The sequence below is a fragment of the Triticum aestivum genome, chromosome 7D (assembly GCF_018294505.1).
Source record: "Triticum aestivum cultivar Chinese Spring chromosome 7D, IWGSC CS RefSeq v2.1, whole genome shotgun sequence".
Lineage (NCBI taxonomy): Eukaryota > Viridiplantae > Streptophyta > Magnoliopsida > Poales > Poaceae > Triticum > Triticum aestivum.
Window position 1 is genome coordinate 488,986,580 of NC_057814.1, and position 15,974 is coordinate 489,002,553.

Below are 15,974 nucleotides of genomic sequence, written 5' to 3' on the forward strand. Positions count from 1 at the left end.
TATTGACGGGCAGACCCACGGGGTTCTCGATGCCTAGATAATTCGTGCAGTAGGAGCAAACCTAGTCGCGCCAACGTCATTCATTTCTCGATTCAACAGAAGAACTCCATTCGCGAAAAAGAAGGGCAAGAAGATTGTGAAAAGATAGCTAGCTAGCTAAGATCGATTGTATTTAATTTGTAGTCTTCATTTCTCAATTGTATTTCGACATATGGAAATGACATTTCTTCTGTTCAAGTCCTCATGAATATTTATTTATGTTTATTCTGGTATTGAATTTCTAACTCACAAAAAGTATTGAATTTGTTAATATTTTTTGAACTCATGAATATTTTTAAATTTCATGGGCACTTTTGAATTCATGAATATTTTTTCAAATTTGATGATATTTTTTCATATTCATAAATGTTTTACCAATTCACAAATGAATGCAACTAAAAATCCAAAAGAAATTGATGATATTTTCAAATAACAAATTTGATGATATTTTTTCATATTCATAAATATTTTCAAATAACAAATTTGATGATATTTTTCACATTCATAAATGTTTTCAAATAACAAATTTGTTGATATATTTTCACATTCATAAATGTTTTCAAATTTGATCGTCATTTTCTAAAAAAATATTAGATGTAACTAAAAATCCAAAAACAGTAAGTAATGGTGCACCAGGCGTAGGTGCGCCATTGCTATCAAGGTACTTATGGCGCACCACTAGGAGGTGCGCCATTGCTATCACATTTTTATGATATTTTTTCAAATAACAAATTTGATGATATTTTCAAATAACAAATTTGATGATATTTTTTCATATTCATAAATATTTTCAAATAACAAAGTTGTTGATATTTTTTCACATTCATAAATGTTTTCAAAAAAAAGTTAGTAATGGCGCACCGGGGAAGGGTGCGCCATTGCTTTCATTGTCTTTATGGCGCACCTCTAGATGGTGCGCCATTGCTAACCTTCCCCACTCGCTAACCCTCCCTCGCCAGATCGATCCCCCTCCCTCCCCCTCCTCGCCCAGATCGATCCCCCTCCCTCCCCCTCCCTCGCACCCGCGCCCGCTCTCCACCGCCGCCGACGACCCCCAGCCGACAAGGAGAAGCAGCAGCGCGTCCACCTCACTGAGGAGCAGCAGCCTCGTCTACATCGCCGGAATCGAGCGCTCCTTCCTCTTCGGTCGCCGGTGCGCCATCGCCCAACTACTCTGCTCCGACCACTCCGGCCTTCCCCGAGCACGCCTACGGCTCCGTGGTGAGCTCCTCTCCCAGCTCCCCCTGTTTCCCCTTTGAATCCATCACCGTAGATGCCGTCCCATGGGCGCCGCCGCTCACCATGGCCAGAACTCGTCCACACACACATGCTCTCTACCTTGCCTCTAGCGGTTGCTCCTGCGTGCCGATGCTACTCTACTGCTGCTGCTACTTGCCGTCGTTGGCCACCACTGCTGTTGCCTCGCCGCGCCTCCACCTCAGGCATGCGCGCCGCCCATCTCGCTACTGCTCCTCCTTTATGTCTCCTCTCACGACCCTGCTTGGCCTCGGCTGAAGCTTTTCTCTCAACCCTCCACGCTTCTGTTGCTGCTGCTCTGAACCGCAACTGCTGCTGCTCCTTCCCTCAACCTCTCTGCTGAACCGCCACTGCTCCTCTCTCTTGCTGCACCTTCTCATTCCCTCAACCTCTCTCAGCTAGATAACACCAAGTGCAACTGGGTTCAGGGCCTATACTTGCTTACTGGAGGAAAAAGACCAATTGTTGTTTTCAACAATGGGTGCTGATGTTTGCATCATCAGTGTCAGTCCAAGCTAATCCAAGTACTGAATTACTCCTTGCTGGAGTACTGTCATTTAACAGTAAACTGAATTTTAAACTGGGTGTGCAGTAAACTTGCTGAAGCACAAATTTATGCATTACTCCATATTTTCTGAAGTACTGTCATTTACTCCATACTCAAAATTCACTCCAAATTTTTGCATTACTCCTTGTTGGAGTAATTTTTTGCAGTAAACTTGCTGGAAGTAACATTGTTCAGTGCCCAGGAGTATTTCTTAGTGTTAAAATGGTCATGTTGTATAAAATTCATCTGTATATGTGAGGAAAATACAGTTATATTGACTTTACTGAAAAATTCAGTCACCATTCTGAATTTTGACAGTGCTTCATACAGCTCCATCTAACTCCATCTACTCCTGGGCGAACTGAATTCAGTTAAATTCAGTCACCGTTCTGAATTTTGACACTGCCGCTGTTATCTCGCTGCTCTGAACCACGTATGCTCATTTATTTTTCCTTTTGATGAACAACAGGTTAGTGGATTGGTCAGCGGATCTGAAGGTCAGTGGATTCCGAGCAGCCATATCAAAGGTAACTGAAGAAAACACCATTGATCTGTTATGCTTGTGATGGCTTGAATGATGGTGTAGAGATGTTCTTTTGATTTTTGTGATGGTAAGATTTGTTACAACAGATCAACTAGACATGATTTGTTACATAGTTGTAGACATGTTCTGTTGATACTTGTGATGGTCTGATAGTTGTAGACATGTTCTTTAGCCATACCCCAAACACCATGAATTGGTAAGCTACTGGTTACTGCCATACCCCAAACCATGAACAAGCTAGTTGTTCCCAAGGATCATGTAAGGTCTAATATGCTTCTCTAAATGAAAACACCATGTTTATGAACACTTTGACATTGACTATATATATATTTCACACAAAACAAGTACTTGGAGTTCTCTCTTCCATGCACTAGCCCATCAATGGCGAAAGAGAAAAAGACACTGACTAATAATATCAACATTTGTGTCCATGCTTCGATGCAGAAGAGGCCCTTTTCCTTTTTATAACTAACAAGATTAAAGAAAGAAAACCAAGTAATGAAGGAGAGAGGGGATGCATGCAGGGGCAGGACGGTGGTGGCTCAGAAAGTCACTCCATTGCCCATGGCCATGGGGGCATTTTCATTGCCCTAGTGCAGGGGCAGGAGGGAAAGATGCAAAAGCTCGTTTTACCAGCTGTAAGGCAGTGTGCAATGCAACACCTGCATTAGTTAGTGGATGAGGCCACAAGACCAGCATTAGGGTTTAGGGCTTAAGCCCAGAGGAGAAAGAAAGGGTTGTCCATATGAAAAGATACCATCATTATTGTTTCCATGAATGTGGTGTAATATATGTGGCATGTGTTTGTTCATCTTTTCTGCAGGAGCATCTTTGAGTCCTATCACCTTCTAGTGGTGCTGGTGTCTTCACCCAAGAAGATATATTGCTGGGTTTTGTCTCCGACCATCGTGTCGTGATGATTTTGCAGGTACCCCGAGAGGCCCTTGAGTTTGCCGAAATATCGATTAACTTCCGTTCTGGCAAATTCGGGTACTCCATATGTCCTATTTTCAGCAAAGGACATGCTGAAATTTTCCGTGAATTTTAGCATGACTTTGCTAAAAATAGGACATATGGGGTACTTGCGACTAATGCATGGGCCAGGGTATCTTAGTACTTAACTAAGTAGGATCAACTGCCTCTTGTGTTATACATATAGAAGTGTGATATGTTTACTGTCTCTTGGTGTTTGTCCTTAATTAAGTAGGACTAGTTCTGAATAGCTTCTATCAATGGCTGATATGTTTACTGTCTCTTGGTGTTTGTCCTTCGAGAACTACCTAGTTGAAGTGTCTCATGTGTTATATTTGCAAATGCAAGTGTTGAGATGTCTATTTTGTGTTAATCAGATAAAAAGATTAGGGTGTGCAGATAACAGTTAACTTAGTTAAGTGTGACAAATACAGTTTGGACAGGTAGAAAGTAGAATGCACCATAAGCCTGGTTATATATGCACACATATGCTGAATTCATGTGTGGACAGACAAAACCATGAGTCGTTTATAGTTCAGGAAAAGAATGTTATCATTATTGTTTGGGGGTTGAAATAATCTGTTTGTTGCACTTTGTGCACTTTCTAGTTGAACACTAGCTTTTTGAGGTATCCCATTAAATATTATTCATTAGTGCCCGCTCTTAAATTTTTTTGCACAACTAATATGCAACTGCCATAGGTGGCAATAGAGCCAAATGATTGGGCCCAACTTAGAATTCTCCTTCCCTTTTCTGTCAGCACTTGCATATCACTATTGGCTATTTTTTTTAACTATTGCACCATACTTGATAGGGTATATTATTAGAAGATGCCCATATATATCAGTCAACCTAGGGTGCCTCGGCATCGATAAACCCTAAATGATAAAAGCTTAGCTTTTAGGATGCCTCGGTGTCGACAAACCCTAAATGATGAGACCATGATAATTCCTCAAAAACCAACCCTTAAATAACACTGAGCCATTATGCTGTCACCCTTGAAGCCTTGCGGGCATTTGCAGCCCTTAGCTTGTTCCTTGACAATGACCAACTTCATGACCAAACTTTTTTCCTATTTAGAGCGAACATGGCCCACAACAATGAGGCCGGCGGTGCGGGCGACAAGGCATTCTGGGAGCTGTCCCAGGAGATGAGGAAGAACCTAAATGCTATGAGGACGCCGCGGAAGACACTGATCCTGACTACACAACCCCTAGTGGCGTCGGGGATGACACCACTGATGGGGCCGCTGAGGATGCCACCACTGATGATGGCAGCGCACGCACAGGTGGCAGCCAACCGAAGAGGCAACGGAAGGACCGGCGCCCGAACATGCTCGACACCGTCAAGGAGGAATTTACTAAAGTGTCCTCCGAGGGGCATCCAACGGCGCCCAAAGAAGTAGTCAAGGGGTACGCGGGACAGCTCGGGTGCATTCTCCGGAGCACCGTCTCGATCAACGCCAAGAACCTAAGGCATCGTGACCGAGGGAACTTGCGCAACCTCCTCTTCATGAAGCTGCAGGAACGATACAAGTTCCCCGGTGACTTCGCAAACACACGCCTCTCAGGGAATAAAGTGAATAGTGCCGCCCTCACGAAGATGAGCACGGCCCTGGCTACTTGGAGAGCCGCGGTGAAGAGAATGATTGAAAAAGTTGATAGTTATGAGAAGATCAAGGAGAAAAATCCTTCGATCAGCGAAGTTGACTACCTGGAGTTCAAGATCAAGTGCGAGAGCGGCGCAACCGTGGAATCAAGCCACTGGGGGAAAGAGATGCAGGACTTGAACTTAGGGGTCCACAAACTCGGTCCCGGCGGTTACAGAGTGGCGGAACCTATATGGGACAAGGAGGACGCGGAGCGTGCCGAGCAAGGCCTACCGCCCCTCTTCGAGAAATATCGTGACAAGCAGACCAGGAACTATGTCAGGGCCCAATACAAGATTGACCCGGTAACCAAGGAGCTTACCACGGATCCGAAGACCAAGGCGCTTGAGCTTGTTCTGGTAAGGAATATACCCCCGCGTAATTAGCTCCATATGGTTGCATTCTAATTAATGAAGCCAAATTTCTAAATGGTTCACGTTCCTTTCGCAGGACACTGAAAGCAGTAGCGCGGGGTCGTCTAAGAGCTCCCCTTTCAACACCCCTTTAAATAGGGCGTTGAACGTAATGAAAAACAAGGATAACCTCAGTAAGCCGTCGTCAGCTGGTCATGTGGCCGGCAAAGGCTTGTCCATAAAATGGTCGGAATACTATACCGCTGGGCGAAAGGAGAGAAAGACCAGCTCGGAAAGCCAGGAGCGCGAGGTTCAACAACTCAAGGCACAAGTGGCGCGGATTCCGGAGATGGTCGAAGAGCAAGTGCGAGACCAACTGGTAGCGACGATCACCGCCATTATACCTACCTTGGTTTCTGGGCTGCAGGGTGGATGGCGGGCGGCCAACAGGGGCCGCCCCTGATTCCCAGCTTCACGGGCAGCAACTCGCGCAACGCGCCGGCGGCGCCATTGGTGTCTCCGGCGGAGGCGGCATTGGTGTCTCCCGCGGCGGCGCCGGCATTGCAGCTTAATGCACCCGGGTGTGGGAAGAATACGCCGACCGGCACCTCGGCAGCAAGCGGCCCCTCCGTCACTTGCACGCCCGCCGTTGGCGGTGCCTCGACATTAGCCGAGCTCGACGCCATCACAATAACTAATTAAGCCTCTCGGCCGATGACTTCATCTCCTTGCCTTTGACTGGGCATCCCTGATGCCCTACATGTTTTTGCAGGGCACCGCCGACGTTCCATGTACTCTCCTGCACGTCGTGGACGGCGAGTTGATCGATGTCGCCAAGGCCTGAATCGTTCAACCGGGCAACCGCCTGTTCCACGGTAATCCGATGCCACCCAACGTGTATAGGGTTCAACTGGTTCGGGTGCTGCGGGGCTGCGACGACTTGTTACCTCCGTTTTGACCCCCTGGGGCCGACGAAGATGATGTGATGACCCTCAGCGCCTGCTTAAGCTGGCCCCTGCTTTGGCCGAAGAGCCAGATTCGTTTGGGGGCGGGGGACACCACGCCACAGACAAGACCGCCAGTCGTGCCGGCACCAAGCCATGGCAAGACTGCCGCAACGCTACCGGACATGCCGGACATGCATATGGCACAGGATCCGGACATGCATATGGCACAGGATCCAGACGACGACGACGATGACGGTACATTTACCAACGTCGATAAGGACTTCAACGAACATGGGTACGGTGACGAATTCTTGGGGCCTCCTTCCCAAGAACCCAACCCTGCAAAAGACGATCGTGATCTAGCTGGTACTGTGGAGAAATCCAATTGCAACAGGCGTCGTCTGGCGTTCAGTTCTCAGGAGACGCCTCCAGCTGCCACCTTCACCAAGCCTCAGATAGCTTAGTGCGAAATATTATCAGCCCCAACACACTCTGAGCAGAACTCGATCCCATTACAGCAGAAGAAGAAGGGACGGAAAAGAAAGAGTAACAAGGGTGCGAGCCAGCCGGCACCGAGTACGATCCGTGCTCAGGATGGGCCACCTTCACCTAAGGATATCTCGAGGAGGGTGCATGTGGCGGGTAGGCCGATGCTACCGACTAATCTGCTCAATGCTGCAACCAGTGCTATGCGGAGTCTGCATGACAGTGTTCTTTCTTTGGAGAAGCGGCGTCTCTCCGAAAATGATGTGGCATACCCGGTTTTCGTGGCCAAGGTGCCAGAGGGAAAGAGCTTTGTGGATAGCACCATCGGGGGTATGATCGTCCTGCGGTTTGATGACATCTTCGCTATGTTCAACCTTCATCCGCTGCACTACACCTTCGTTCGGCTATTTTCGCTCAGTATGGAGATGCGGATCATTAGAGACAAGACCCCGGACATCATGATAGTCGACCCCTTCTACATGCGTGCCAAGATCTTGGGCAACGCTGGGGACCGGCAAGTCGCGAGTTCATACCTCGAAGGCGTCATTCTGGCAAACCCAGATAAGGATAACTTCCTCGTGCCTTACTTTCCCGAGTAAGTCATCCCCTCACCGCCCCGTAACATATGATTTCTTAGATTTCAATCGTTCTTTTTTTTCTAACATTCCATGTTTTGTGCAGTGACACACATTGCACACTCATCCTCTTAAGCCCGAAATATTCCATGGCCACGTATTTCGACTCGGACCGTCAGTCGAAGAAAGACTACACAAATATCAAGAAAGTTCTTGATGATGTTCTCCCCAGCTACGCCAGATCTGGAGGCACCTTCGGCATGCTAATTCGTAGGTACGGCAAGCACATGTTCACCCACAATACGACGTTCCCCTGCATCAAGCAGCCGCCTGGCGGTCAGAAGGATGCCTACTACGCCCTCCATCACATGCGGGCGATCGTACGGGACCATAATCACCTTCTGCTACCAAATAATCTCAAAGATTGGGCCGCACGCTTGTTGGCAATCCAGGACGCGGACATCAGACAAGAATTCTTTCGCATCCAGTCGGAGTTTGTGGAAATCATCCATCAAGATGTCCTTCGTACCTCGGGGCAGTTCAACCTCAGATATCAACCGTCCAACAGTGAGATAGAAACAACGCTACAAATGCAGGCTGACAACAAACGCGATTTCATGACCATCAGGAAAGACGGCGGCTTCATCCACGCTCCGGTCCCTGAGTTGAGTCGAAAGTAGTGATGCTATGTAGTTCTGAAATATCGATTAGCTCATGTTGTAATTAAACTTTAATGAACTTGTATGTCTCTTTGGTTTGGACAGTCGTTCAACTTATATGTAATCGATGCTATTTATTAGTAGGACCATGAATCGTGCTATTAATGTGTTGCTCTTCTCTTCCGATCCTTTTGTTGCATACTTATATATTGCTTATGTATTGTCTATGAATTGCTACTAACGTTTTGTTTGGCTAGTGCATAGAGATGCCGTCGTATGTGGTGTACAAGGATAAGGTTCCCGGAGTCTACGACGACTTGGAGGAGTGTCCGAGACAGGTTCACCATTTCAGCGGTAATAGTTTCAAAGGGTACACCACTAGGGCGGAGGCGGAAGCTAGATACGCGTGCTATCTAGTGGGAGAGAGGAGGGAGCGGAGGAGGAACCGGATGAAGACCAGTTTCATCGCGATGATGCTAATCGTGATGACCACAGCTCTCTTCTATGTGATGGTAGTTTAGATGATCGATATCGACTTGTAATGTGAAGACAAACTCGCTACTGGCGGTCTCGAGACTTGTAATGTTCTAGCTTTGTTCGGTCTTTTGATTCGGAGACTAATATGATGAATTGTATTCGGAGACTAATCTCCTATTATATTGGATAAATCTGTTGTTTATATGTTGTGCTGTCTATATTCTGTGCAGTAATATATTTTGTAACCTGTGCAAATATCAGAAAAGAAAAAAAATCCTAATATTCATACTAGTGGCGCACCACACTGCACTTTAGTGGTGCACTGCAATAAACACACTAGTGGCGCATTATCTAGAAGTGCGCCATTAGTAACCCAGAGCACAGGGTAAATATGGCCCCCTGGGAGGCATAGTAATGGCGCACCGTTTGACATACTAATGGCGCACTCCATGGTGCGCCACTATTGTCTGGTATACTAATGGCGCACCAGGGGTGCGCCATTAGTATTAGTTACTAGTGGCGTAATGATAGTGGTGCACCTGTAGTGCGCCATTAATGGCCAAAACAGGTGCGCCAATAATTAGCCTTTTCCTAGTAGTGACACGTGGCATCCACCGTAACGGAATGCCGTTAAGTTACTGGGTCCGGTTTTGGATCGGATAACCCATTAACAGCCCTGACAAATGGGGATTTTCCATGAGTAAAATCATCATTGGCTGGAGGAAACACATGTCGGCTCACCGTTGGGACAGATGTCATCCACTCATTGGACCGAAAGTGCCTACGATACGTCGAAACGTGGCACGGCCCAACAGAGGCCCATTCCTGTGAAAAGGTCGGCCCGTTTGACTTGGTCAAAAGGTGGCGGGCCGGCCCACGGCAAGCCTGTGAACGGCCAGTTCGCATATAGCCCATTTAAAGCCCGCTAACCCAGGGCCCGTTTACGGCCTATCCGAATTAGGCCCAGTAGCGTCATCTGGGCCGTCCAATATAATTCCAGCGCGTTTTAACTTCGGGCCCATGTATGGCCCATGACGTCTTTCGGCCCATATGAGGCCCTCATTACTCTCAGCCCATTAACGACCCGTGGTAAAACTGGCCCGTGATGAACAGTGTATCACTTTATACCCATTAATGGCACGTGGTGAAACTGGGCCGTAATGAACAGTGTGTCACTTTATACCCATTAATGGCCCATTATTCCGTTGGGCCGTTTCCAGCCCATGTTATCTTTCGGCCTTCTCTGGGCCCATTTATTCTTGGGCTCATTTCCACATTCATTTACTTACGGCCCGTTACTGTCATTTTCTGCTTGTGGGCCAAATTCAGCCCATGGTTACAGTCGGCCCGTTTGTCGCCCGTTAATACGTTGGGCCGTTTTCATAGCGTCATCAAAATACGGCCAATTAACGACGGCCCGTTATGGTAGGCCCATGAACGGACGATTTCAACTCTAGCCCATTTACGGCCATAATGTGGTCTGTTATTGGCCCATGTTTGGCCAACCGATCATACGGCCCGTAGAAGGCCCATTGATGATACGGCCCATAGAAGGCCCGTTGTGTCTATGGCCTGTATAAGGCCCATTGTTTCTACGCCACATAGAAGGCCCATTGTTTCTGCGGCCCTTAGAAGGCCCATTGTTTCTACGGCTCGTAGGAGGCCCATGTTAACTACAGCCAGTGGGCATCAATGTTCGCACCAGTGCAAATATAGGGAACACCCTACACTATACAAAAATGGCTTGATGTTTTCTTCAGCCGGTGGTTGCACGTTAAGAACAAATTTTGTATCGCACCAAAACAAATTACAACTATAAAACAAAAGGAAGGTTGGCATAAAAGTTAACAGTCTAGCAGATAAATGCACCACCATAAGTTCAGAAGCTTAGTTCAGTTGACCTGACTGTTACGTTTTCATGCTGTATTGTCCGATGGAGCACCATAACCTTCGCCTTCAGTTCTCCTAGTCTCCTGAACAACATAGCAAATGTCGGATAGTCTGGTTTCAAAACCGTGCATATCTTGACAACATCGAACAATGTCTCTCCTTGTTTCACAAAGGGTCTCTGTTAGGGAATGGACTTGTGTCTAGAGCGCAGAGACAACATTATTTTGAGCTTGCATATCTTGATCATGAGGCAGTTTGGACGAGATTGACTTAACAACCAAGCCAGTATTACGCAGGAACGTGCTTCTGGCACTGTTAGTGGACAGGTACTGACCCACTGCAGCAAGAGCTGACATTGCGGTTATTGTTGCCTCGCCACCTTCAGAAGGTGGCGGTTGCACCATTTTTTCCATAGCTCGCTGAAAAGTTGAGGTTTTACATTAGTAGTACTAGAACAGAAGATATTAAGGAGGTAGCAAAACCAAACAAAATAGCTTTGGTCTATATACAGAACTTATTCTGGTGAACCCATGAAAATAATAGTTGTATTTTATTGCAAAGTACATAATAAAACCAGGTTCCAAACATATGACCATGTACCATCGCTAATGTATTGTCTATTTTTTCACATTGTATTGAGGGCTAAGGATAAAGAGACGAAGTTTATAATACGGTAAGCATAGTATGACATCACTCATATCACAAAACAACCGAGAACAGACAAACAGGCAATTGAAACATTGTGTGGACAAGTCCAGCACGAAACTAGATTACAGGTCAATATCAAAGGAACATCACTCCTCTCTTTTAAACCTTGTAAGGTGCAATGATATGCTAAGACAATTGTGTATAAAATTGAAAAGAGTAATAGACATTGGCTGAAAACCATGTAGTTCAAGGCACAAGTCAGAGTAAGTAGTAGTTAAAAGGCATGAGGATTATGGACTTACAACAACGGCTTTGACTGGTGTAGTCATGCCCTTCTTCTTGCTGGTGTGACAGTCCTTGAAAATTTCCACAGCATTTGGTTCAGGTACTTTTTGGTCCTTGTGGGCTTTCCTCTGCATTTGGAACAAGTCAATATAGATCTGATAATATGGTACAACGAAAAGAGTGAAACAGCAGCTAATTACAAGAGCCTCGCATTGTGCAATATAGCTACAAGATCCTGTCGTTTGTTGGAATTTCACTTTCGTACGGTTGGCCTTATTCTTTGAACGGTTCACCTACAAGAAGATAGATTTGTGTGGCACATGCGTAAATAGGACTTCAACATGTGATCTGATCACATATATATAATGTACCTGATACTTCGGATCGGACCAGTGTTTAACGAGGCCTCTCCAGTCTTCATCAGATATATTTTCCACTGGAGATGTTTGGGCAAGTTCACTGTTAGCGTTGCCTTCAAAGTGAGTTTTCCTCAAGTTATACCGATACCGTCGCAGAGCAGACTTGAAAACATGGGTGCAAGCTTGTCTGGTTGCATCATCTTGGCTATCCAACTTGAACCTCGTCTGTTGAAAATTATGGGAGTCTCATTATCAGGAACCTAGAAAGTATTGGACAGAGCAAGACGATATTACTAGTTTCCATACATAACCATACTTACAGATAAATGGTCGAGGAAGGTGTTGAACTGGGTTTCGTCTTTGTCATTCCTGTACTGAATCCATGTTGGGAGGATACGTACATGACACCTAACAGCAATCGCTGCCTCTGATACTAACTTGGCTGACTCTGTAGCATCATGTGGCCTTTTTAAACCTGCCTCAAAACGGATCTCCATTCTTCCTCCTCTAGATTTAGTTAACCTGTCGAGCATTATCCCTGATGTTTGTTTCCTCTCGCGCCTAGGTGCTAGTCCAACAACAAACATAGGAAGTGTTAGTGTACATCAAACTGTGAGACTACATATAAAGAAGCATGCAACTGTAACTTGACTCCAGCAACTGCCTTCTTGCTGTTGAAGCTCACAAAGTTCATCTGATCTTGCCAACTCATCTTGTGTCAAGAGTGCTTTGGAAGTAGTGTTAAGTGGCAAGGGAGCTTGGGAACGTGCTGCTAGCTAAGTTGACCAACGAGTAAATCGTCCAGCTGGTGGTACTGTGGAAGGTGTTGCAACAACTAGGGTTGTCTCTGCTTGTTTGGCGGAGCTATTTGTTTCTGTTTGGCTTGTTCTGCAGTTCGTTTAGCACGGGATACCCTGTCGGTACAATTTTCCGCTGGACTTTGACCTTCTATTGCACCATCTGTACCAGCAGAATCTGCAGGATTCTTCTGCTTCCCTTTCCCTATCGTTCTGTCTTGCTTCCTCTTTCTCTGTGCCATGTTAAGTCAAGCTGACAAGAAAAACGAATAACAATTTAGTTCTTCAGAACAAATTGATGCGTGATACAGACGAACTGAACTTTGATGTTAGACAACCACATGATAGGTGGATGTAATATGTAAGAAAAACAGGACGACATGAGATAACCAGAACTATGATGTGTAAACTAAGCAGAAGACATTTCACTAAATTAGAAGCAATGCAATGGAAGGTAGACACCATATGAAAGATGCTACAAATACCGCTCTGCCAAGTTAACAGTGTCTCATCATAAATGCCATTTAAAGAAATGTGAAGCAGTACAAGAAATAAATCATATGCAAGATGCAAACAACATCACACTATCAAGTTAAAGGTCTCTCGTCATTAGTGCCATTGCATATTCACAGCATTGCATATTCACAGCTTATGATGTGTAAACTAAGGAGAAGGCATTTCAACAAATTAGAAGCAATGAAAGCTAGACACCATATGAAAGATGCAACGAATATCACTCTACCAAGTTAAAATTGTCTCGTCATAAGTGCCATTTCAACAAATTAGTACTACAAGCTAGAAAAGAATGCGAGATGTAACCTATATCACACTCCGAAGTCAAACGTGTCTTATGACAAGTGATTGTTGCAGGTTACACAACAATAGTAATTTGATGTAAGAACATGGTGTGATAGACAGATATTGTATGTTCTAGAAACAGGAACACGTGGCTTATTCAAGTATAATGTGTAAAGTAAGCAGATGGAATTTAACAAAATTAGAAGCAATACAAGCTAGACATCACACATAACATGCAACCACATATAACAGTGCCAAGTTAGAGGGAGCACCGGTGATGGTGCACTAGGGGAGACGTGCTCATCATAAACACAACTACGTTGAGTGTCTATGCATGTGTTGTCTTGGAAATCATCTTGGGGGATGGAGGAGTAGAAATTGTAGAGGCCCTCCGTTTGGAAGGAGCACCTTTATCCGCTGCCTTGCTAACTTCCTTCTGCTTTATTGATTTTGAATTGTCAAGTAAAACCGACAAGAAAAAGCAATAAATTCTCTCTTCAGAACTCATTCATGCATGATACTTACAATCACTACTTTGATGTAAGGAAAACACATGATACCAGGATGGAATATGTATGAAAAACAGGACGTCATGACATGTTCACAACTGTTTGTGTAAACTAAGCAGAAACCATTCCAACAAATAACAAGCAATGCAAGCTAGACACCACATGAAAGATGGAACCAATATGACTCTGCCAAGTTAAAAGCGTCCCATCATCAATGGAATTTCAACAAATTAGAAGCAGCGCATGCTATAAATCATATGAAAGATGCAACTAATATCGCACTGCATATACTAAAGGTGTCTCGTCATATTGATTGACGCGGGATACAAAAAAAATAATTTTATGTAAGGACATGCTTAATAGACAGATGTACTATGCACTAAATACAGGAAGGCATGTCACATTAACAGGTATAATGTATAAGCTAAGCAGAATAGCACATGCAGTTTAACCAGATTGGAAGAATTACAATCTAGACACCATATGCAACATGCAACCACATATCACGCTGCCAAGTTAGAGCAAGCACCTGCGATGCTTGTGTAGGGGAAATGCGTTAATCAACTACAAAGCTACGTTCACTATCTTCATCTAGCCTTGCTGTTTCTTGAGAATCATATCGGGAGGCCGATGCTGCATTCTTTAAATGAGGAGTAGTCCACTTGACTGACTGCCTCATCATAAGTGATTGATGAGGGATACACAAGAACATTAGTTTGATGTAAGAACATGGTTAATACACAGATGTACTAGTATGTACCAAAAACTGAAAGGCATGTCATATTCAAAGGTATAATGTGTAAGCTAAGCAGATGCAATTTAACCAAATTGGAAGCAATACAAGCTAGACATCTAGCTGGAGTGGTAAGCATGATCATCTAGGACCTGAGAGCCTGGTGGGAGGCGGGCTGCTTCGCCACCATCGCGGCTTTTTAGTTGGCTTCCAGGTGATTCCTGTCTTTGCTGGGCTTGTCACTGGCTCGGACAGTGCCCTGACTAGCTATTTGTCTTCTGGTGCTCACGGGATGGTGGTTCATGTAAAAAATATCTTTCCTTATCTTAATAAAGAACGACTTCGGCCTTTCAAATACAAGCTAGACACCATATGGAACATGCAACCACATATGACACCGCGAAGTTATATGAGCACAGGAAATGCACGTACTCCTCTAGCACACCACCACATTTGGTCATATCAAGATAACAGTCGACTGAAAATAAATAGGTCAATCAATTTTTTAATGAACCGTCCGATCTATAAGGAACGGGCAGATGGCCTTCGTCTACCTCCCGCCAGTCACTGTTGACGATCTTTCTCGAACCGCCAGTGATCACCGGCTCAGACCCCTGCCTCCGCCGCCCCGCCCTCCCCTCGACCTCACACCACCGTCGAGCTTGGTAGCACGCCTAGGCCATCCCTTTAATCCCGGCTAGCCTCCAGATCAGACGCCAGTAGCTCTAGGCCCCACACGCCCCTAAGATAAACACCGAGGCGTTGCTTCCCCGGCGTAATAGGTGGACTGGCGCCTATTATGCCGGGGAATGCTTCCGTTAATTGGGAATCAACTGACCAGGAATTGAAATTCAGGGGGGCGATGGACCTCTAGCTAAGGTGAAATAGTATATGAGGAGAAACCTTGTGCATCGCGAGTTACTAGGAACATCTAGTATCAAGAAGAAGCGGTCAACTAGTGTCTTCTGTGGGATGAATATCGTGCAAGCAGACACGTAAGATTTGCACAAATAAGGGAAGAGGAGTACCATTTTCGGTTGCCGGTGTGGTCGCCTCCACATGTCGCGCCGATCTTCTTCTTTTTGCCGGGGAAACCGATGTTCTGGAGGAGGGTGCAGGCTTGGACGAACCCATGGCCAAATTTTTGACTGTGTTGTCGTGGCCATATGTCGGCGGAGGGGAAGCAGATCCGAGGCGGCGAAGGACGGCGTCGCAGGGACAGCTCCGGTGCGGTGCAGGGTGGCGAAGTTGGAGCGGCAGCGGTGAGGCGCAGGACGGCGTGGTTCAACTGGCTCGGGTACGGACGGCTCGGCCTCGGCTTCAACTACTAGCCGTGGAAGGCATTGCGGTTGAGGTTGCGGTGGACGACGACGTCAGGGTATCGGCTCCGGTGTGATGGAGGAGGGTGGCGGTTGATGGTTGGAATGGGGTGGCGGACGGAGGACGCCGGG

The 15,974-nt window shown here is 45.8% G+C and overlaps 1 long non-coding RNA gene across 2 annotated transcripts; it reads left to right on the forward strand.

The window, feature by feature from the left end:
• Positions 1-1,027: 1,027 nt before the first annotated feature.
• LOC123169962 (uncharacterized) lies at positions 1,028-3,322 on the forward strand. 2 transcript variants are annotated; one of them, XR_006484993.1, is made up of 3 exons: positions 1,028-1,260; positions 2,313-2,370; positions 3,211-3,322. It is a non-coding gene; the product is annotated as an uncharacterized lncRNA (long non-coding RNA). The 2 variants fall into 2 exon arrangements; XR_006484992.1 differs by lacking the exon at positions 3,211-3,322 and adding an exon at positions 2,832-3,195.
• Positions 3,323-15,974: the final 12,652 nt, after the last annotated feature.